Source organism: Argiope bruennichi, chromosome 3 (assembly GCF_947563725.1).
Source record: "Argiope bruennichi chromosome 3, qqArgBrue1.1, whole genome shotgun sequence".
In the NCBI taxonomy this organism is placed as follows: Eukaryota; Metazoa; Arthropoda; class Arachnida; order Araneae; family Araneidae; genus Argiope; species Argiope bruennichi.
This window is the reverse complement of record NC_079153.1, coordinates 124,858,901-124,885,030: the sequence shown is the minus strand read 5'-3', so window position 1 is coordinate 124,885,030 and position 26,130 is coordinate 124,858,901.

Here is a 26,130-nt window from a genome sequence, read left to right as displayed (position 1 = left end):
AATATTTTTATATATATTTATTCTTTTTTTTTAGAATTTATTTTAGCCAGATTTCTCCTTCATTTCTAGAGTTAATATAAATAATTCCAAATCTTATACGTCAAAAATAGAATTTAATTTCAAAATATTTCCATATTTATTCGAAATTTTACGAGTCAAGTTCACGCACGTGCGCAGAATTCATTCGTATTCTTAGCATTGTGCTTTTAGACCAGATTGACACCGTATTTAAAATTTTACTGGACAGTCGTAAGGAGATTCTTAGACACTTCAGAAGCTCTCGGGTTACGACGCTGGGTGGCAGGATCGGCAGAGTGTGGAACTTAGTTTTGCAGGTCTTCAGGTCGAATCTCGGTGCCGTCAAATGTTTTTATATATTTTCCTTTTTTTTAAAATTTATTTTAGTCAGTTTCATCTTTTATGACTAGAGTTAAAATGAATTATTCCAAATCATATACGTCAAAAAAAAAAAAGAATTAAATTTCAAAGTATTTCTATATTTATTCGAAATTTTAAGAGGGAAGTTCACGCACATGCGCAGAATTCATTCGTATTCTTAGCATTGTGCCTTTAGACCAGATTGACACCGAATTTAATATTTTACTGGACAGTGGTAAAAAGAATCTTACACCCTTCAGAAGCTCTCGGATTACGAAGCTTTGTGGCTGGATCGGCAGAGTGTGGAACTTAGTTTTGCAGGTCTTCAGTTCGAGGCTCGGAGCCGTCATATGTTTTTATATAATTTTCTGTTTTTAAAAATTTATTTTAGTCGGTTTCATCTTTCATTACTAGAGTTAAGATGAATAATTCCAAATCATATACGTCGAAAATAGAATTTAATTTCAAAATTTTTCTATATTTATTCGAAATTTTACGAGTCAAAATCACGCACATGCGCAGAATTCATTCGTATTCTTAGCGTTGTGCTTCACACCGTATTTAAAATTTTACTGGACAGTCGTAATGAGAAATTTGAACTTTCAGAAGCTCTCATGATACGAAAGTTGGTGGCTGGATCACCAGAGTGTGGCACTTAGTTTTTCAGGTCTTTAGTTCGAGGCTCGAAGCCGATAAATATTTTGATATATTTTTCTTTTTTTTTTAATTTATTTTAACCAGATTTCTCCTTCTTTCCTAGAGTTAAAATGAATTATTAAAAATCATATACGTCAAAAATAGAGTTTAATTTCAAAATATTTCTATATTTATTCGAAATTTTACGAGTCAAAATCACGCACATGCGCAGAATTCATTTCTATTCTTAGCGTTGTGCTTTTAGACCAGATTGACACCGTATTTAAAATTTTACTGGACAGTCTTAATGAGAGTCTTAGACCCTTCAGAAGCTCTCGGGATACGATGCTTGGTGTCTGGATCGGCAGGGTGTGGCGCTTAGTTTTGCAGGTCTTCAGTTCGAGGCTCGAAGCCAATAAGTATTTTTATACATTTTTCTTTTTTTTTTAAATTTATTTTAGTCAGTTTCATCTTTTATTACTAGAGTTAAGATGATTAATTCCAAATTATATACGTCAAAAGTAGAATTTAATTTCAAAATATTTCTATATTTATTCGAAATTTTACGAGTCAAAATCACGCACATCCGCAGAATTCATTCGTATACTTAGTGTTGTGCTTTTAGACCAGATTGACACCGTATTTAAAATTTTACTGGACAGTCTTAATAAGAGTCTTAGACCCTTTAGAACCTCTCGGGATACGAAGCTTGGTGTCTGGATCGGCAGAGTGTGGAACTTAGTTTTGCAGGTCTTCAGTTCGAGGCTCGGAGCCGTCAAATGTTTTTATATATTTTTCTTCTTTTTTAATTTATTTTAGTCAGTTTCAACTTTCATTACTAGAGTTAAGATGAATAATTCCAAATGATATACGTTAAAAATAGAATTTAATTTCAAAATATTTCTATATTTATTCGAAATTTTACGAGTCAAAATCACGCACATGCACAGAATTCATTCGTATTCTTAGCGTTGTGCTTTTAGACCAGATTGACACCGTATTTAAAATTTTACTGGACAGTCGTAATGAGAATCTTAGACCCTTCAGAAGCTCTCGGGATACGAAGTTGGTGGCTGTATCGGCAGAGTGTGGCACTTAGTTTTACAGGTCTTCAGTTCGAGGTTCGAAGACGTCAAATGTTTTTATATATTTTTCTTCTTTTTTAATTTATTTTAGTCAGTTTCAACTTTCATTACTAGAGTTAAGATGAATAATTCCAAATGATATACGTTAAAAATAGAATTTAATTTCAAAATATTTCTATATTTATTCGAAATTTTACGAGTCAAAATCACGCACATGCGCAGAATTCATTCGTATTCTTAGCGTTATGCTTTTAGACCAGATTGACACCGTATTTAAAATTTTACTAGACAGTCTTAATGAGAGTCTTAGACAATTCAGATGCTCTCGGGATACCATGCTTGGTGTCTGGATCGGCCGAGTGTGGAACCTAGTTTTGCAGGTCTTCAGTTCGAGGCTCCGAGCCGTCAAATGTTTTTATATACTTTTCTTCATTTTTTATTTATTTTAGTCAGTTTCATCTTTTATTACTAGAGTTAAGATGAATAATTCCAAATTATATACGTCAAAAATAGAATTTAATTTCAAAATATTTCTATATTTTTTCGAAATTTTACGAGTCAAAATCACGCACATGCGCAGAATTCATTCGTATTCTTAGCGTTGTGCTTTTAGACCAGATTGACACCGTATTTAAAATTTTATTGGACAGTCTTAATGAGAGTCTTAGACCCTTCAGAAGCTCTCGGGTTACGAAGCTTGGTGGCTGGATCAGCAGAAAGTGGACCTTAGTTTTGGAGGTCTTCAGTTCGAGGCTCGGATCCGACAAATATTTTTATATATTTTTCTTTTTTTTTTAAATTTATTTTAGCCAGATTTCTCCTTCTTTCCTAGAGTTAAAATGAATTATTCCAAATCATATACGTCAAAAAAAGAATTTAATTTCAAAATATTTCTATATTTATTCGAAATTTTACGACTCAGGTTCACGCACATGCGCTGAATTCATTCGTATTCTTAGCGTTGTGCTTCCACCGTATTTAAAATTTTACTGGACAGTCGTAATGAGAACTTTGAACCTTCAGAAGCTCTCGGGATACGAAGCTTGGTGGCAGGATCGGCATAGTGTGGCACTTAGTTTTGCAGGCCTTCAGTTCGAGGCTCGGAGCCGTCAAATGTTTTTATATATTTTTCTTCTTTTTTAAATTATTTTAGTCAGTTTCATCTTTCATTACTAGAGTTAAGATGAATAATTCCAAATCATATACATCAAAAATAGAATTTAATTTCAAAATATTTTTATATTTATTCGAAATTTTATTAGCCAAGTTCACGCACATGCGCAGAATTCATTCGTATTCTTAGCATTGTGCTTTTAGACCAGATTGACACCGTATTTAAAATTTTACCGGACAGTTGTAATGAGAGTCTTAGACCCTTCAGAAGCTCTTGGGTTACGAAGCTTGGTGGCTGGATCGGAAGAGTGTGGAACTTAGTTTTGCAGGTCTTCAGTTCGAGGCTCGGAGCCGTCAAATGTTTTTATATATTTTTCTTCTTTTTTAACTCTTTAACATCCAAGCACTTTTCAAGTGGCACTCCCTTTAACATCCAGACTTTTTCAGCGTGTCTCTGAGACATGGACTCTTCCTAGCTGAGGGACAGTTACCCCCCGCAGTCTGAAGTACTAAAACTGTCGACTCTCTACCTTGAATTATTGCCTTGCGGTTTTCGACAACGTTATTCATTTTACATCAGCTTAAGAGTTTTATTCTAATGTATTTATATTTTTTAGTGTGAAGTGTTTCGCTCATCATCTTTGTAGGGTATTTTTTTTTACAAAAAATTTCAAATTTATTCTATAATTTAGAAAATAGGTTTTTTTTTTTTTTTTTTTTTTTTTTGTAAGTTTTATCTTAGGTTTCCAAATCATTTAAATAAAAACTGGCTTTACTTTACTAGCAATTTCAAAAACATCTTTATGTTTCATTTAATTCTCAATAGGCTTTTACATTTTTTTGTTGTCAAAATTAAATAATATGTCATATATTACGATTTAAAAAATTTTTACATAGTAATTTAAAACATACGTTATACATATATCAATGCAATTGGTACATTTTTTTACATAGTATAGATGTCAATGCTTTTCAGTGATAAACAAGATAATGTTTTAAATCTTCATTTAATACCGAAATAAAAACAATCGTTGGATAAAAAAAAATGTTATTGCTTTTTTGACAGTTTTTTCGAAAATAATCTGTTCTTTCAACACTCAGCCTAGATTTTTTTTTTATTGTCTTTAGCAATTTTTTTTTTGAGTATAAACGATTATCTTTATTGAATTTTTAAATATAAAATATTATTTTGTATTTTCGATAGTGATACTAAGAGAAAAATTTTAGAACTTTAATTAAATTTTTAAAGAAGTTTTCACATTTTTTCCCCAAAAACCTTACGCATTCTTGCTTTTACATTAAATAATTGAAAAAGAATGTAGGGTAAATATAAATTCCAAAAATATCTTTATTTTGCCACTCATTTTTACTAATCTTTTAAAATATAACTATTAAAAAAATTTTCTTACCAAGGGAATATATTACGTCAAACGTTATATATCTCATCTATCGAATTGCTTCGATATATGAGATAACATATTTTTAAAACTTCATTTAATAATGAAATACAAAAATTTATGAAATAAAATTCGGGGGAAAAATTACTCAGCGAAACATATTTCGAAAATACATTCCTTCAGTTTTCAGCCTGAACATTTTTCTAAATCATTACATTCTTCATAAACTAAATATGAAGATTTAACACATTTAAAATTACATTAATCATAAATATTACTTTTTTAGTATGAACTGTCATGTTGAATTTTTCAAGCTGAATTTCTGATTTTAAAATGTTATGTGAAGTTTTCTATAGTATTGTTAAGACAAGATAAATTTTTGAACGAAAGCTTCATATTAAATTTCCACAAATTTCCACACGAGGGAATCATTTGCAAATTTTTGATAATATGTACATTATATAACATTTTTTGACTCCTCATCTCTATCTCTCTCGTTCATCTCCTGCTTCTTTGCTTAGAATAAATGAGAGATCAGCTAAAGTATCATTTTTTGGCCAACCATCATCTTCGCTGATACATCACTGTCACTTTCATCAGAATCAAGTAAAATTGCTTTAATTTCTTCTTTAGTGTGTTCACGATTTCTTTTACTCATAATGAAGAAATAATAAGCGTTTCAATAGAAAAATTACTCTGATAATCCAAACACCCGATTCACAGTACATAAAATAAAGATTCAGAAATTCACAACTGAAGAAAAATTTTCATAATGGCATTCTAAAAAGGAACTCAGTATTTATATAACTTATCTCATTCTTTGAAGAGGGCGATACATCCAATCTTTTTTTTTGTTTTGTTTTTTAATTCTATTTTAAAAGCGGTAGTTTGTACACGGCCTCAGAATTTCCGACAGTCCTTTGATGAAAGAATAAGATGCTTGGAGTGTAAAACGACTTCCTTCCATAGTAACAAGTGTCGCTACCCATTTTGTGAGAAAACTGCGATGTGAATAGGCCGCATTGACAATGCAATGGTTTGTCTTTATATCATTACAATAGTCTTACTACTGAAAAGGGCTTCTGATGCTTGTCCGAAAAATAAACAACATGTCGGTATCCTTATCGTTACCAGAGAACTTCAGTGGAAAATTTCTTTTATAAATGGCCATAAAATCTTTCCAATTTTGATCTAACAACACGTGAAAATAGAAACTAAAACCCTTTCAAAATACAAAATGTACGCAACAACCTATTTAGTGAATTCCTCCACAACCCCTACCGCCCTAAGGCACAGGGGAACTACTGTGAAAAAGCCGAGATTGTCGAAGAAAACGAGGACCTCCTGGAGTTTTCAGTAGAATAGCCTCTTTTAATACCCATCTCCCCTAAGTGGTGGGTATGGTGGCTTTATGGGCAGAGTGTGGAACTTAGTTTTGCAGGTCTTCAGTTCAAGGCTCGAAGACAACAAATATTTTTATATATTTTTCTTTTTTTTTAAATTTATTTTAGTCAGTTTCATCTTTCATTACTAGAGTTAAAATGAATTATTCCAAATCCTATACGTAAAAAATAGAATTTAATTTCAAAATATTTTTATATTTATTCGAAATTTTACGAGTCAAGTTCACGCACATGCGCAGAATTTATTCGTATTCTTAGCATTGTGCTTTTAGACCAGACTGACACCGTATTTAAAATTTTACTGGACAGTCGTAATAAGAATCTTAGACCCTTCAGAAGCTCTCTGGTTACGAAGCTTGGTGGCTGGATCGGCAGAGTGTTGAACTTAGTTTTGCAGATCTTCAGTTCGAGGTTCGAAGCCGACAAATATTTTTATATATTTTTCTTTTTTTTAAAAATTATTTTAGCCAGATTTCTCCTTCATTTCTAGATTGAAAATGAATAATTCCGAATCATATACGTCAAAAATAGAATTTAATTTCAATTTATTTCTTAATTTATTCGAAATTTCACGAGTCAAGTTCGCGCACATGCGCAGAATTCATTCGTATTCTTACCATTGTGGTTTTAGACCAGATTGACAACGTATTTAAAATTTTACTGTACACTCTTAATGAGACTCTTGGACCCTTCAGAAGCGCTCGGGTTAATAGGCTTGGTATCTGTATCGGTAGAGTGTGGAGCTTACTTTTGCAGGTCTTCAGTTCGAGTCTCGAAGCCGACAAATATTTTTATACATTTTTCTTTTTTCTAAATTTATTTTAGCCAGATTTCTCCATCATTCCTAGAGATAAATTGAGTAATTCCAAATCATATAGAAAAATAGAGTTTAATCTCAAAATATTTCTAAATTTATTCGAAACTTTACGAGTCTAGTTCACGCACATGCGCAGAATTAATTCGTATTCTTAGCATTGTGCATTTAGACCCGATTGACACCGTATTTAAAATTTTACTGGACACTCGTAATGAGACTCTTGGACCCTTCAGGAGCTCTCGGGTTACGAGGCTTCATGGCTGGATCGGCAGAGTGTGGCAGTTAGTTTTGAAGGTCTTCAGTTGGAGGCGCAAAGCCGACAAATATTTGTATATATTTTTCTTTATTTTTAAATTTATTTTAGCCAGATTTCTTCATCGTTCCTAAAGATAAATTGAATAATTCCAAATTATATACGGCAAAAATAGAATTTAATTTCAAAATATTTCTATATTTATTCGAAATTTACGTGCCAATTTCACGCACATGCGCAGAATTCATTCGTATTCTTAGCATTGTGCTTTTAGACCAAATTGACACCGTATTTAAATTTTTTCCATATTTAGATTTAAGTTTTTGCTTCAAAATATCATGAAATTTAAGGACATTTTATGTTTCAAGATCTTGCACATGCGCAGAAAACAGTCGAACGTTAAGCGTTGGGCTTTTTCACCAGATTGCAATTATGCTTGAAAAAAGAATTCTTTAAAACAAAGAATTTTAGAAACGAGGGAGTTTCAGGGGTGTGGTACCTGGTGGATAAAACTGCAGGCTCTTTCGCTGCTTTTTGCTGGTATTCGAGTCACTAAACACAGGAATTGTTTTATAATTTTTTTTACTCTTTTTTAAAATTATTTTGAATATTATTTCCATAATAGTTTAACATTCATTATAAATATTTCCAGTTTTAATACATCAGACTTATAATTTTATTTCAAAATATCAATAAATTTTAAGAAATTTTAAGTTTCAAGATATTGCATATGCGCAGAAAACAGTCGAAAGTTTAGCGTTGTACATTTGCATTTGAATCATAAAGAATCTTAGTATTGAGCGGAGTTCCAGAAATGTGTGGCTTGGTGGATGGAAATGCTGGTTCTTTCACTACTTTTTGCTGGTGTTCGGTTACAAAAATATAAAGAAAAGAACTTCTGATGGCTCGTATCTATGTTTTTTCAACTTATTATTTAATTTTTTTATAGAAATACAAAATAATATTACTAACCCTTTATTAAATAATTTGTTTGTAGAGAAAAATAATACTGATTTTGATTCGCATGACTATCCTTGTAAAATAGTTGAAATTTATTTGGGACCCAATCAGGAATGTAAAGTATATTTAACCAAATATTCTGAATTTGTTCAAGAGGTATTATTTTTAAATCTTTTTAGAAATAAGAATATAACAATTTATGAATATAATTAATTTATAATATTATTAAACAATAGGTAAAGATTAAAATCAATTTTTCAGAATTTTTTTAATTAATTTTTATTTTTTAGAAGAACTTTTCTATGTTTCTTAATAAAATTGGAAAACCTGCCAAAAATTTCTATTAAATGTTCGATAATTAAATGTTTTCTATTAAATGTTTGATTTTTATCTCTAATCTGGCGTATAGATGGCAGCACGATACCCATTTTTCTGTAATTTCAGAAATCAAACCGACTTGGTAAAATTTATAATGTTCCATTTTAAAATAATTATTTCTGAACCTAATATAATTTTAATTTCTTAACATTTTTTATCGTTGATTCTCTACTTTCGATATATTTTTGTCAGTTATATAATTTCGCATTTTTTCAGCACTGTTAGTTTCAAAATAGCAACAATGAAAGATTAAAATTATAACTGTTGAAAGAATTCTAAGAAAAATGTTTTATTGATTTTTCATTTTAGGTAATCTAAAAAGTACAATTCTAATATTTATCTTTTTATGCTGGAAAGGGTCGCAGCGAAAAGAACTTAAAAAATGAAACTTTTTTTTTGAAATTCCTGTTGGAAAAATTGTTGTCAAGGAAATGAAAAAATATTTTTTTACAAGTTTAAAATAAATAATTTCGTAAATTAAAACTTTTAATAGCTTTAGAATATTTTTTGTCTATAATTTTAATTGTATAAAAAAAACAAATGTAAATGTTGTGTTTCATTCATTTGCATTCTGTTCTAGTTTTTCGATTTCTAATTAAAAAAATTCTTACTTCCAAAGCAAAACCACCAGTATTAGGCTTTTTAAAAAATGACCTCTCCTTTTAAACAAAATTATAAATGAATTTTCATTTCGCTAGTTTCATAGCTTTTTCCTATCTAATTATGAAACCCTTTACATCTGTTTCATTACGCTGCATCTCACCAAGAAGAAATTATTCAAGAATCGCTTCATTGAGTATATTTTTTAGTTTTTCTGTGGTAAAGATTCCCTTTCCTTTTTTCTATTGTCGTTGGCGCATTTTCAGAAAATTTATGCTAAAAGACTTTCCATTTAAGTTTATTAAGTTTAAAAAAAAACTATTTTATATGATTAAATCGGAGGAGTTTTAAAGCTTCCTTGCACTCGTATATTAAATAATTATCCTCTCCAGTAAGTAAATATTTTTTTGCATTTCAATAAAGAATAAAAATAAAATTTCACTTGAAAACATTCATAAATTTGATAGAAAATTTAAGGTTGAATATCGTGCACATGCGCATAAACATTCCTATTCTTAGCATTATGTGTTTAGACCAGATACCTAATGTGTTTGAATTTAGTAAGGGTTAAACATATTAAGAATCTTAAAAATGTGCGGCGTTTTAGGTATGTGTGGTTGGTGGATAGAGCTACAGGTTCTTTCTTTGCTTTTTCGCTGGTAATCAGTTCGAGTCTCGAAGCCGAGGAATTGTTTTATATATTTTTCTTCTTCTTCTTCTTTTTTTAAATATAATTTTCCTTACTAGTTTAGCAGTTATTATGAATTTTTGTAATTCTTATACATGAAAAATAAAATTTAATTCTGAAATATATGCAAATTTAAGTTTAAGAGTGAAGATCTTGCCCATGATTGACTGATGACGGTCAGTCTTAAAAAGCTGATCGGAATCTTTATATATTTCATTCTGTAGTTCTGTAGTTTCTCTTGCCAAGCTGTATTTATGATTCAAAACGGTTTCTGCGAAATTCTTTCACTTACATGCATTATATTATATATTGAAGGTTAATTATTTTAATTCATACAGATAGTTCGAGTACCACATTTAATCATGAAATATTATTTAACTTCTTTTATTTATTTATTTTTAGTTCCGAATGATGAAGTTTCAAAATTTATTTTAACTTCATTAATACATTTTATAATCAGTATAAAAAAAGGTATAGTTATAATACAACCATCTTCAATAGAACAATAAGATAATAAAATGAGTATAAAATTCCGAACAAGTGATAACTTCCGCCTATGCATGGTCTGGTCTGAAGGCTGGTGTTTCTGACATCCTTATTGCTTTCATCGCTCAAATGCCGTTTTTGATTTTGTGAATTTTCTAACGAAAAATTTCGATATTCATTATTTTCGACAATTCAAATTTAATATACAAAGCATGCTGTTTTCCCAATATTTGCATCTACATATGAATAATTTGAAACAGAAGTTGCTGAAATCATCGTAACAGAGATCAAAGAAAATCATCATGCTTAGAGAGAGACTTCCCTTTTAATATAGAATGAGATTTAAACAACCAACCAAAATTTGTACTCAGGATGGTATTGTATGCAAAGCTACACTAAATGGGGAAGAGAACTAAGCGATGGTTCGACTTCTATATTTACTAGTCCCCCAAAAGTTAAGAAAATCACAAAAATGGCGATAACTAAATAACTAATGAAATTAGCCCACAGTAAAGTAAAATGACATAAAATGAAATTACCGGACAGTTATTGTGCTATAAAAATTGCGTTGTGTTGTGACTTATGGCCCATTACAAGCCCGCTGACAGTTATCTGTCAGTGATGTAAGCCGAGTAAGAGTCTTTTTTTTTTTTTTTTTTTTTTGAAGTAGTGCCAACTAGGGCCAAAAGTACGACTTGATTATTTCATGCGTCGCAATCGGTTGCACAACAGATTTTTACAGGGGAGAACATTCACACACCTCACAGATAGAACACAGAAGACCAAACATGCCCGAACAGGGGTTCGAATCCGGACAGCCCAGATCTCGGGGAAAACGCGCTACCAATTTGTTAGGACTAATTATGAAATGAATTAATCGAATGTGTGTTTGGTATTAAAAAAAAAGCACTTTGAACATGGAGTATGGTCAATACAGCATACCCCGAACCAATGCAGCATATATAATGATGTGTGATGCTGTCAATATGCTGTATAACAATTCCGTAGGAAATGAAAGTCAAATTTCTGTAGCAAAGTAATTGCAAGTGTGGCAAGGATTGAGAAGGAGGACTGAGAGCAGCTATACGTCTCTCTAAGAGAGAACAGATAACTCCTTTCTTATCAGACAGTGTATAGTTCCACATTTTCTGTAGGTGACAAATTCCTTCACAAAAAAAGAATTATTGTGTCTCCTCCTTTTCTATAACAGTTAGTCATCATAATAAATATTAAAATAAAGTTGCATATTATCTAAAATTATTTTAAATGTCTATCTAAAAATTACAAAGTGAAAATAAAAGCGGTCATCAAATGCAATAAAAAGTGAAATACAAAAAATAATCATAAAATTAATTAAAAATAAAAAGTTAAATGAATGGTTTCAGATAGTTTCGTTAGTATGAGTCGCAAACTGCAGCGCTAAGTAAATGCGCAGCTTCTTTCTCTTATTAGACAGGAAACAAGTTTTTGAATTGAAATCACACTCATCCAAATGCAAAGAAAGAAATACAATTGAAAGCATTTAAATTGTGTCCCATAATTCAGTGCAGGATTCCGATATTGATCCTGTTGAGCTCTTAGCATTCATTTCTAAATTTTACTGTCAGTTTTTCATCGGTTGTGAGTTCTACCTATTCTTCTTATAAATTTGATGATTCTGATTTATATACAATTATAAAAGAAGTTTATAATTTTGTTATACTTATTTGTATAACAAAATTATAAACAACAGGCATGTTGTTATATTAATTTTCTTAAGATGTACGTACTCCACACTGTTCTCCTCGATTGCCTAAACACTGTTTATTTGCCTTCGGATTCTTTACGTTCCACTATTCAATGGGGGGGGGGGATACCATTACCATTGGAGCCTATGGTGTATAAAATCGAAAAGACCTCTCGCAGAAATTTGGATTCTCTCTCTCGAAGGTCTTGCATTAAATTCTGAAAACATTGTTGAAATGCCGAGAAAATATTTTTGCAGAAACAGTAAAACGAGTTGCTTCCGCGAAAATTTTAACAACAGTTGCAAATATCTTGTCTTGAAGTGAGATCTAAAAAGTACAGCTATCTAGATCTCCGCAGTTGAAAGATCTAGATAATAGATTAATTTTAAAGAAAAAGGAAGCTTAACTCTGCTTACTCCGGAATAACTTCATCAATTGCAGTTAGAATTGTTTACTTTCAACAGAATGTTCCGTCAATGGCTTATTGAATTTTTTCCAGAAAGAAAGAATTCTAAAAGTTTCTAGAGATACTTGGTAGCAAAGTGGAGGACATTTTGGAGCTTCCAAAATTAAATAAAGACCCAGCTATTGCAACTGACTTAGAGCTAAGGAGCAAACGTACATTACAGCACTATTACGTGTGTGTACAATTCGAAATAATATATTTCGATATTCCTGATTATTCTTTTACCTTGAATTTCAAAGGTCAACAGATATGTCTTAGTATTGATGGACTATTTTATCATGACCGGGAACTATTTCCATTTCTATTTACAAAGCTTCGACTGTAGCTTAAGAATTCGTTCGGAGCTGGATTTCCCAATACAGTGAACCTACGGTATTATTGTATCTGGAACAAGTTACAAATGTTTGGAAATTCTGAAGATTCAATTAGCAGCGCTACATCCTGAAAAAGATGGCATAGTCTAGAGATTTAAATATTCTTCCTGTGCTTGTTTAGATCGATAGAGTTACCATTTGCCCTTTTATCCTGGCTAATAGGAGAGTGGCTCATGAAATGACTAGACGGACTCTATCAGAGTTGCTTTAAGGTCGAAGGCTGCGAATTCCCGTTATGATTCTTTTTGAATGGCTAAGTAACGTGTTTTTTTCCGAATTATATAACAAGAAGTTAAACCCATATATGCGATTTCTAGATGTTACTCCGTTAAAGAAACAGATTACCATTTTTAGGATGGCGATAGAGCCTGGAGATAGAGATTCGAACCCGAAGCTGTAAGAAACTGGGAAAAATCATCAAGAAAGTAAATGATGTTGCTTACAGAATTCAGAAGTCACCTAACTCCAAGTAAAGAATATTATATTATCGACATTAATTAACAGTTATCGATATTAATCTAACGTTAATTAAAATAAAAATTAATTAATTAATAAAAACAATGCATAGATCGAACGAAGGTGTCCGTGCTCGGTAACTGACACTGCGCGCTCGGCATGGGTCGTCAGCTCACCACTTGTTGTTTCTTTTATTTAACATTGTATTTTGTGTTTGTTTCTGGTGAGAAATGTCAAAGCATAGATCGAACGGGGTGTCCGTGCTCGGTAACTGCGCGCTGTGCATGGGTCGACATTTCTCCTCTTGTTGTTCAATTAAATTAAAATTTATTTTTAACTATTTACAGTAATAAGAATTGATATAATTGCACATAAATGCTCGCTTTAATTAGTTAAAGAAATTGTTTTTTGTTTATGTAGGAAAAATTTTGGAAAATAATTTTCTTAATTCGATTGATACTTTAAATACATTTTTATATTTCTGATTATTTTAAATGCACTGAAATATGATTTAAATTTGTGATCGAAATATTACGTATGACGTGTTCTATACAAAAATATAAAGTTAAGGACTTCTTATGGTTCGTATCTAAGTTTTTACAACGAAGTATTGATTATTTTTTATAAAAATGCAAAATGATAACCTTTATTATGTACCTTGTTTATAGAAAAAATAATAATAATGGACATTAGATTTTGATTCGCATGAAAATCCTTTTAACATACCTGAAATTTATCTGAGACTTAATGAGGAATGGAAAATATATTAAACGAAATATTCGGAATTTGTTCAGGAGGTATTATTTTAAAATCTTTTTAGTAATAAGAATATAATCTAATTTATCAACATAATTAATTTATAATATAATTAAACAATAGGTAAAGACTAAAATCAACTTTTCAGAATTTTTAAAATTAATTTTAATTTTTTAGAAGAATTTTTCTGTTTCTAAATAAAATTGGGAAAACCGGCCGAAAATTTCTATTAAATGAGTTAGATACTAGATGGCGACACGAAAACAAAAATCAATTTTTATTTCTTATTTGGGACATAGATGGCAGCACTATTAAAGAATTTAACTTTTATTTTTTATGTTTCTTCATAGATGGCAGCACAAAGGGATCGAAAACTTTTATTTTCTCTTTTGTTTCATAGATGGCACCGCCATTGACAGAAAAATTTCTATTTTATTCACCAGATGAAAGCACTAACGAATAAATAAACTTTTATTTTCTCTTTTGCTCCAAAGATAGCAACACGAATGCAGAATTTTTCTGCCAAAAACGACTTTTGTCAGTTCTCGTCTCTCACTACAAATATATTTCCGCTGCAAATAAATGAATGATTCGTATTATTTGTTTGCTTTCAGGATTTAATGACATCGATGCATTGATGAATTAATGATAGAATTTCTTATTAATTAATTTAAAAATTGTTTAATAAGAAAAAGTATATCTAATTGATCGTTTGAAAAAATTTAATTTTTTCTAATAGTATAAAGACAAAAATTCTGATTGCTTATATTTTCACATTATAAGATAAAAAAAGTTTTTATTTAAAATTTTTGTTTTCCCTTTTTCAAAATTTTTATGAAAGAAAGAATATTAAAACAATGTTAATTATTAAATTTATCTATACACAGAATTTTTCTTTAGATATTCTATTGCAGATGAAAAGGACAGAAATTCTAAATTGTTGGAGTAAAAAAAAAATGCAGAATTGCGCTAACATAGCATTTAAAGTGGCGCTGTTGCAAAAAAAACATACCGGTTATATTGCATTCGAATAAAACAAACACGTATAAAAATTATGGCAATAATATCATATTGCTGTCATATTAATATTCTTCATTATAATATTTTTCATTATTTTTAATTCAGCCCCTAGCTTTTTTTTTTTTTTTTTGCTTAAGAAAATGAATATACAGTGCAAAAATATTTTCAATAAAATTATTTTAGCAAAATATTCCTATGCAGAGTTAATTTTTCTGCTTAAAAAATATTGCAGATGTATATATTTAAGTATGGGTAATTTAAGTATTTCGAGTTTTTAACGCGTAAGAACTAGAAATGAATTAGGAAAGTTTTGTAAGTAAGAACAGAGTTCATATTTCTTCCCTCTCCATGTTGTGTATCCTTTTTTTTTTTTTTTTTTTTTTTTTTTTTCTGAAAGCATCGTACTTCATGTGCAAGAGAAAAGTAATCACAATAAAATTAAAGATGGCCGCATGCTATTATCGCTAGCAGAAAAAAAAATTTCGTAGTTGTAATGCATAGATAGTAATTGTTTTATTAATAAGCAAAACTTGAAAAATATAAATAAATTTAAAAGGAAAATGATCTAGATTTATTAATGAAATCCTTCAAACATTTAATATATGTTTCAGTTAGAACTAGAAGTCTTTGAATGTTTACACTTTTTTTTCCTTTATGAAATAATGACTCGTTTTTATTGAAATTTTTCCAATATTTGTTAAAAAAACAACATTAAAAAATACATTTATTGCAGTAATGTAAAGATTAAATATCCAGTTTTCTGTAATATCTGAAATCACTCTGACTTGGGAAAATTTATAATGTTTGCCTTTAAAATAATTAGTCTCATGTAATTTTAATTTCTTAACGTTTTTTGTCGGTAATTCTCTTCTTTCCATATATTTTTTTCAATTATATAATTTCACCTTTTATCAGCACTGTTAGTTCAAAATAGCAACAATGACAGATTGAAATTTAATTTTTGAAACAATCGTAAGAAAAAAGTTTTATTGATTTTTCATTTTAGATAATCTAAAAAGTACATTTCTAATATTTATCATTTTATGTTGGAGAGGGTAGCAGCGAAAGGAACTTAAAAAAATGAAACTTTTTCTGAAATTCCTGTTCAAAAATTGTTGCCAAGGAAATGAAAAAATATTTTTTACAAGTTTAAAATAAATAATTTCGTAAATAAAATACCGTTTTTATACAGGTATTAAAAATTTTAGAAAAAGAAAGAAAACATAGGTGTTTCTTTGTTTTATTTGCCAGTTTTGTTAGAGAGTGTAAATATCACAAAAAATAACTTGTAATTTATAAATTATAACAGTATATAATCACAAAAAAGTAAAGAAATATCTTTAAATCCCCAAAAAAGTGTAAATATCACTATTCAGTCTGTGATTCTATTACAAATTTTTGAAATGTGATCTTACAAAACATAATCATCAATTGTACTGTCATTAAGCCTGAAAAGTAATTTTATGTAAAAATTATAAGCTATCGAAAACGCTCTTTAGGCATCTACGCTAGTTGGGGGTAAAGTTAGCAATGCGTGATATACTTTTTCCAAGTATTTACCTCTAAATCCCTTATCTTCAAACAAATCGATTTCTCGTCGGATGGTTTTGGATATAGTTGATTTCTGTATTGTATTTTGGTTCGTTGAAATTTTTTTATTTATCGCTAATTCTAATTTTTGTTCAAGAGACAATTCCTTTTCAATATCGACAGTAATGACATCATAATCTTCGATAATTGAACCGAATTCTTCTGAATGTGGATAGGTTTGTGCGTAAAAAATTTTAAGAAAATTTAATCAGATTTGAATTGGTTATTTTCTTTTTCATTTTTAAAATCATTATAATTATGTAAATACTATAAGAAATTTTCTATTTAGGTGTGCCTATCTTCTGTGCGATTTTTCAATGTAATACATAATTCTTCAGATAGTGATGTGTACTGTTCTTTCAGTGACTGCAACATGAAATTTATTGTTGCATTACCTGTTAATAAATTAGAATCTCATCGACATAATGCCTCAATAGTCAGTTTTATTGGAAGTAGAGCTGATACAGTTGTGGATATTAAGTCGAATTCACTATCTGAAAAATTAATTTACAGGTTTAAGTCGATTATTACTTTTTGGATTGGATTTCTCAGTTTCAAAAATCATTCCATCATTAGGAGTAAACTGTTCCAACGTGTTTTAGAAACTAATATTAACATATATTCTGTTTTATTTTCAGTTAGTATATATTTTAGTAATATATCCTTTTTATAGGGGAATGTTTAAATATCTTAACAATTTTTCGAACTTTATAAATTACAGTAAGCAATTCTTGATGGGCTAATATTTCATCCTCATTAGCAATATCTTCTTCAACAATTGCATTATCATTATCTTCATTGTCAATATCACTCTCACTCTCTTCAAAGTTGGAATCCGAAATTTCTATATTTGGATTCTTCTGTTCTTTATTTTTTTGGTATAATACATATATTACTCCTAATAGAATTCCATGTGCATAGCACAACTGCTGATTTGGACCAATAAACTTTCCAACTTTTTTCATAATTGTTGCCTGCCCCATCAGTCGTTATAAATACAATATTTTCTTTCAGAGATAATTCATGTTTCGCTAATTTAGATTTAAGCCATTAATTGGCTAATAAATTTCACCCGTTAGGGAGACATAAAAACCAAAACGTATACTATTTTTCTATGTTCACGATACCTGAACATATAGTGGAGACAATTTTAAAAATTTCTAGTAAATACCGAAAAACCGGTATTTAAACTTGTGAATACCGGTATTACAAAATTGTACAAATGACCCAGAATACCGGTATTCGGTATTGCAATCCCTAGTTCTTTCACTGGTTTTTGCTGGTCTTCAGTTCGAGTCTAGAAACCGAGGAATGGTTTTTATATTTTTCTTTGTCTTTTTGTTTATTTTGAATATTATTTTCCAGATAAGTTTAGTTACTATGAAATTTTTCCAACTCTTACACCTTAGAATTAAAATTTTATTCCAAAATATCAATAAATTTTAAGTTTCAAAATCTTACACAGTTGCAGAAATCATTCCTATTATTAGCTTAGTGCTTTTAGAACAGATTCCCATTTTGTTTGAAACTAGGAATGGTTAAACACATTAAGAATCTTAGAAACGTGCGGTGTGTCAGGGATATGCGGATTTTTGGCTAGAACTATACTTTTAGTATTTCCTTTAGAAGTTTTCCCTTATGCTATTCAAACAATTATTTTAATTATTCGTTAATGTGAGGCATAAAGAGGATGAATTCCTTTAATAGTACAATTTACATTAGAAAAATGAGAGTATGCAACAGGAGTATCAGTTAGGTATGTTCGTTGCCCTCAGATCGACATGATGACGGTCAGTCTTAAAAAGCTGATCGGAATTTTTATAAATTTCATTCTATAGTTCTGCAGTGTCTCTTGCTAAGCTTTATTTATGATTCAAAATGATTCCTGCGAAATTATTTCATTATAAAGGATGGCGATAGAGCCTGGAGGTAGAGATTCGTGCTCGAAGCTGTAAAAGAACTGGAAAGATGATCAAGAAATTAAACGATGTTGCTTACGGAGTTCAGACGTCACCCAACTCCAAGACAAAAATTATTATATTATCAATATTTACCTCTTTTATTCAACTTCTTTTAATTAATAAAAACATATGCTGATAATTTTCAATGCTTTGAGCAGATTATTCACTTAGTTAGGGCAAATAAATATGCAAGTATCGACAGAAGTTTCCCATGAGGAAAGAAAAAAAAAAAAAAAAAGAGCTTCTAATAATTTAGAAAAATGGACCAGCTCCTTCAATTCATCATAATATTTGATATGAATTATTTATTCATTATATAACAATCATTATATTAATTTCCTATAATTAAACCGATAAGAAAAGTCGCGGTTCGGACCATAATTGTTCTCCTATTTATCAAAAGCTTACACAAAGCAAGAAACATTATGTTTATGCCTACATCAATGACAATTCATCTATTACTGCTGCAGTATCCACTTGGCTTATTTTCAAAAGTAAAATTTTATTTTTTTTTATCGAATTCTTTACTTTATCTAGAGTCTTGGATGTTCTTTGCTTATTCTGTCAGCCCTGATAGACTGGTGATCAACGAAAGCAATAAAAAAAAAGTAAAAATAAGGTGGGGAATGAACTAACAAGAAAGAAAAATGCAGATCGGGGCAGTTCATGCAAGTGCCTTGTGTGAAAAATCGATTGATTTAAATAAACAAGTGACCCTTTTCATCGTCTGAATTTAGAGGAGCTGCACCTACAATCAGCAGCGGCGTGGATGGCTCGTCATTTCCCCCCCCCCCCTTCTCATTCGCCTTTGTTATTGGTTTTTATCTCGTCAGATATTAATAAATTGCTTTCGATTCTCAATGCCTCGATAGAAACACGTCTGCTTTATTGGTCATTCATATTCCTTTGCCAGAAATTGATTTTTGAAAAAAGTATGAGGTTTTTAAAAGTGTTCTTCAGATACACATTTCTGTGAGCGATTCATAAATATTAACCCTTTGCACTCGGAAAAGTAATTCGTTACAAAATTATTCACCCAATACGGGGCTTGTTTATCATTCCGAAAAATAAATATATATATGTGTTTCAAGTTGAATTTTTTCTAAAAGTTAATTCACATCTCTTTACCATTCTATAGGAATTTTTAACAATCGAAATTGAAAAACAAATAAATAAAACGTTCAAATGATGCAACGTCTTGAATGGTGATTATGAGTCACCTCTTGAGTACAAAGACTTAATCAGTAGATTAAAAAAACATTAACGCTGCGGATAATTGAATGCATATCTTATGCCACATTCATTTTTGAAGAAAATTAGCTGACTAGAATAAGGACTATGTGGGAATGAAGACCCATCCTTTTATCTGCTGAATTATTACACAACTTTCTGTTGCGAAAAATTTTAAAGAATTTTTACACCGATCATTGAATAAGTTTAAAATGCAAGAAATCTCATTTGTGGATTTAATAGTTTTAGGCTACTTATGGGTAGAGCAGTTCTTTTTTTTTTAATGCAAATACTTTGATAAATATATTTTGCAGTACTGCTAGTTTATGAACTGACAAGCTATCACTAACATGTATTCTGAAATTATGACAATATTAGCCATAAACAAAAACCAACACACATTTGTAAACCTCTGAAAACTTGCTCCTAATTTACACGTAAACACTAGAAGATTTATTTTTTAACTTTAAAAATCCAGTTTTTTCACAGTAGGTCATTAATATATGTTTAAACTGATTTCAGTGAGGAAAAAACCATGTTGCACTAATTATTAATTAATTAAATAATATTTAATGAGCTAATTAGCATATTTTTTGAAACATGATACCTTAAATTCTAATTTGTACAGACACACATTTCTAGTTGGAAATTATGCCTAATATAAGTCTTCATGTTGTCTGCCTGAATCAAGTTATAAAAATATATATATTTTTTTAACAATTTTTTCATCAACCATGAATAGAAAAAACGAGATTTTTTATGTCATTTTAACTTTTAAATAGCTATTAAAAATTTGTTTCTATAAATATAACTTTGATTGAAGCAAAAAACATCAACTGTTTCCTACAGATTATTTTGATATAAAAATAATTGTATTTGGTTAATTTCTTGTTGAGTTATAATTGTTTGAATGAAGCAACAAGTGGAAAAATATCATTCTTCAAAAAATGAGTTTAAAAACACCGAAACTAGAGTTTTTAGTGAAACTACCTCAAGAAAAAATAATTAGAACTCGACAAAATATTCCGAATACTGACAACATTTTGGTATCCTTTGAAATCTATAGAATCAGAGAACATTTTGAAGCAATAAAAAATATTCGATATTTTGACCGATTTTCGAAGTTTCAAGTGTGTACGTACACCTTAAGCTGCAAAATAAAAATAGCCGTTTCCGAATTGAAAAATAGCCAACAAACAGAATATTTTTAACCGCAAATCAGACACTTTTAGCTTTCATGAGTTTTTTTTTTTTTTTTTTTTTTGAATATTTACTAATTGGCATAGTAAAAAATCAGGGACGAGAACCATCTACTTAGCGCTGCAACTACTCCCATGCTATAATTCGCGACAAAAACTAACAAATTAATGATCCGGTGTTTCGCGAAAATCCATTCAAAAATAATTTACGTTTTTTAAGTTTCCATTTCTGATCGCAAGCTTGCATCTTTCTAAACTTCATTAGCAAACAAAGAAAATACGAAGCTTTAGATCTATTACAGATAACTTCTGCAAAAATTCCATGCAAATCATCTTATAGGAACAATATCCGCGATTGTTCTTAAATATTAGACTTTTACCAGCAATTTCTCGAACTGATATCATACATTAATGAAATTGAAAATGTAAGGATTCTTAAAAAGTAAAGTAAAAAAAAAAAAGTAATTATCCTATTGATGAGTAGAATTCTGACGAATAATTTGGCAATTTAATCCTCTTTCACAAGAGGATTAAATTCTTAGAGGGAATCGCATTCCTTGAAATGAGTACAAATTTAAAAATCTGTTAAAAATGAATTCGCTTCTTAAGAAGTATAATTATTCTATAGAGTACAAATTGCAATTTAATTTTTCCTGACTATGAATATATTTATTAAATTTAAAACAAACGCCACCTTTTTTTCCCCCATTTATTACAAAGATATTTAATCATTAAGACTAAAATTAAGTTTTAACTTAATACTATAAAAATTAAACCACTGAATTTTTGACAGATTCATTTCCTTCGCCATTCCTCTAAATCCATATTTTAAATTAAATTTTGCAGCTATGCGCACATATCTTAAAAAATTCAATGGAAAAAAAATCGAAGTGAAATTTGTAGAAAAAAAAAAAAAACTTTAAAATCTACAAAATTTTGGATTTGTCTACGACTGACTATTGATCAATTAAGGTGCTAGGGAATGCAAATACTACGAAAAGCTACAAGTTAGTATAATAAAATATAGAACATCTGCGCTAGAATAGAGAGATTTTTTTTTTTTTGACAAATTCCGTCAGAGTAAAACTTATAACAGCAATAAAACAGTCAACTAGAGATTAGAAAGTCCACTTCCGACACACTTAAAAGTATTACAGGACATACCAAGTCATTTTCTCCAAAACGCAATATAAACTCGCGCCAGATGGACCTCATATAAATGCATTTTAAATAAGCATGTTATATATCATGTTTAAAATAAGCATTACGCAAATTTGTCTTTTGCATAATTCCACTTACATTCAATAAGGAATCCATTTTAAGTCGTTTATTTCACGTGCGAATCTACAATTTTTGATCAATATTAACAATAATTTCCAATTATTTTAACCCGAAAATACCTATTCTTCTTAATATAAATACACAACAAAAAGTTTCCAAATAAATGGAAGTCGAGACTTGGGGTTTTATAAAAACTATACACCACATAGGATTTAATCTAGATTAAGGAAGGGGCTACAGTTCTTGTGAAATATTATCGCTCAGCTGTAGACAAGAAACAAAACTCTTTCAGTCAGAATTACAATATATCAAAGCTTGTTGCTCAATATAAATCAGTTCTATTCCAGAAATATGTTTCAACTAATAAAACTATACACATATTGAGAGATTTTAGATACTTCAATAATATACGCCGCCAACAGGCGAATGAAACCGGAATAATCATAATACTCATCCAAGAAAATTGAGATTATGATTGTCTTCCCAATCGGAATTTAAGCAGCAAATTTGCCAAAATTATCACCAGGGCAGATTTTTATTTCCCCGATACAATAACCCAACCTGCCTCCCTTGAAATGCAATTCACAGTAAGCAAGTAAGTCAATGCATCAACAAAATATTCCATTCAAATTTGCTTCTACTCTAAAAGCGGAAATGATCGAGGTATTATTTCTCGCATTAAAAAAAAGCGTAATTGGTAAATGCAGCTGACAGTACGAAATTTTCAATAACCGATTTCGTAAAATATGCTCCTTATAAAAATCGAACAAACCCTCACATCCATTTAAAAACTAAGCAAAAAGCTAACTTTTCACGAATGATCTCTTACTTAACAGAAGGCCTGCTTTAAAATTTCCATTTTAACTATCCTTAATGTCCTCAATATAAAAGCATTACTACACAAATTTATATGTCGCAATTCTACAGCGAGGATGCGTAATTTTAACGGTTGCGACAGAGCAGAGCGCAATGTTTTATAAACTAATGAACTAGAACTTAATCTGATGTATACTCGGCTAAGCAATTCTGCATAACGATATGGTTTCACAGATATTCCAATATGATGCAACTGAGAGCACTTATTATTATTATAAAAAATAATAATAAAAGCCCTGAACCCATCTTTAAAACCACTACATAGATTTACTACACTTTACATCTACAAAAATTTAATCAGAAACCATTCACGTAGCAAATTCTAAAAGCAAAAGTCGATACCAAACATACAACCAAAGCTCATTAAAACTCAGCAATTACATTTACCATATTCGACAAACTGATTAAAAATGCAGCCTCATTCTCAGAATATTCAGCGAAATATAGCTCTAATTTGAGTCATATTATATTCATACATATTTTAATTGTCTTTCCTGTAGAATTATGCTAAATTTCTTCACCCAACAATTCACCAAAGCAACCTTATTATTCAATACACATTTACAGCAGTTGCCATTATCGTGATTTTCCCTCCGATACTAACCATTTCTAAGCAATCTGTTTAACTCAAAATTTAAGCACACAATAGCAAAATTTGTTAACTCCTTCCCTGCTTCAAAGCAAATTAGCAAAACACATACATTATCTTTTGTTTTTGCCACCACCTTTCTTCTGCGTTTTTCGTAGTTCGATCAGCGGCAGAAAAATTTGATAACGTTATGATAAAAGGAGATTTTAGTTAAATACTTGAAATATTTTCATGAAGGAAACAAAATGGGTATTCTTAATTATTTAACTGAACTGAATTTTAACATTATGAAATTTCCGAGTACACTTTCTCAACATTTTTTTTTTAGCACACTCGGCACATTTATAGCAAATCGTATAGGTAAAGAAGTTCTTGTTCACAAAAACACTTCCAAGAGTTTTTAATAAGGAATAATGATACGATAATATTAAATTTTGGAAAGCTTAAATTTAATAGAGGCTGTGGAAGATCAGCAAAGTGGTTAGATTTTTGTTCTTCAGTTTTTTTAAAAAAAAAGAGAAATAACACAACCTACTTTTCTGACCACTAAGCAGTCGCATGCCAGCTCATAAAATTTTTGGCGTCTGGATGCGATTGATTAGGGTCCCTTCAGCCTTTTTTTGGCTACTTTGAAAACTCCCTTTTCTTTTGTGGGAGAACTAAATCAATATTATTCAGTTATCATCAGATGATGATTTTCTAGTTGCTGAAAAAAAAAACATTTACATCATTAAAAATATAACAAAATTTACAATAATAATAGTATTTTCTATAGCTTGAGCTACTTTTTACAGTGAATCAAATTCAAACCATAATTTATAAAGTTCATAAAAATGTAATGTCCTTGGTGGAAAAAAAAGTCAAATACTGAGGATCTAGAACCAGAAAAAGTTTTTATACAACAGAAATCTAAATAATTGTCAATGACTAATTTCCTCATATTAACGTCCAAAACTGGCAATAGTTCGACATTTCGATGTCTCAGATGATAGCTGTTAAGACTTATATTTTCCATTACTTTTCAATAATATGACATATTACAGTGAAAATGAAAAATGTAAAAGCATCAACTACAGCAAATTAGTTCACATGATCACAAAAGGAATGTAAAATGAAGGCATACTATTAACAAATGACGGCAGGAAATAGATTTCGCATTTTTTTTTTTTCCTCCATAATATCTTTTTTTTTTCAAGTTATTTATCCAAACTTTTTTGTTTGCGTAATACAAACCAAGGTTTTAGGTGGCAAATTAAAAGGAAAATTTTGAATATTGCATGAAGCGGACACTAAACGAATTTTAGAAAATGGGCAAGCCGTACTTCGACCACCAGTCCAGCACTCTTATGCAGACTAAACATTGCTGTTTCATTGGTAAATGTATTTCTTTCAGACATAAGCTCTTTCTTTCTTCAAGTAACATGCTGTTTATCTGTATACATAACCATATGTTAAAGTTACAGCACAAGCTTATGATGTCTGGTTATTTTGTCCATTGTTGTTCAAGAACGGCAGGCTTGAAACTTTCCAGAATCATCAAGACTAACCATTGCAGTTTAGTGTACACTCTTGGATATTGAAATAGAGCAATATCAAGGCGAAACTGTTGCTCTTCGTGAAGGGTTGAAGGACAGTCTAAAGAGGAGCCTCGTATTTATTTCCCTCGGTTATCAGCCTAATGTGAAACAGAAGATTCCTAAAAATAAAACAAAAAATTATTAATAATATATAAGTAAAAGTATTCTTTGGCGAAACAGGAGCGGAATTTACAATTCGTAATTTAACAACAACGTAATTTTAAGAATTAGTTCAATTTTTAAAAAAAATTATCATCAAAGTTTGTTTTTAAAAGCATCATCAGGCACAAAGCAGCTACAGATTAGAAATATAGTAAGCAAGAAAAAGAGACTGAAAAATTATTCAGAACTTATGTAGTTTTAGAAAGGGAATTTACCCACATAGCATTTTGGTTTAGTAGGAAAATAGCCAGCTTAACTTAGTTGCCGCAAAGCCAGATTTCGAGACAAGAAAATATTTTTTGGACGAAAATTAATTAGAAATTATTACATGTATTTAAGAAAGACTTTACAATAAGAGTAGGTAATGTAGATTTAATATAATTTCTCCCCAAAAACGCAAATCGTATTTACAAACAGTTTAACGCCGACAAAGAAACCTTTGGAAGCAAACAACTTAATAGTTAAATTAATTCATTTACGGTATTAAATTTTCATACTTTCAAATACTCCAATGACGAGACTAATTGTTAATTTTTAAATGATTTCACTTTTAACAAACCTCAAAACACGACATTTTAGATATTTAGAAGCAAAATAATGAGATATATGCTAGAAGGAAAAGCTCAAGAGTTTGCCTCAATACGTATTTATGTAAAAAAGGGGGGTTTTTTT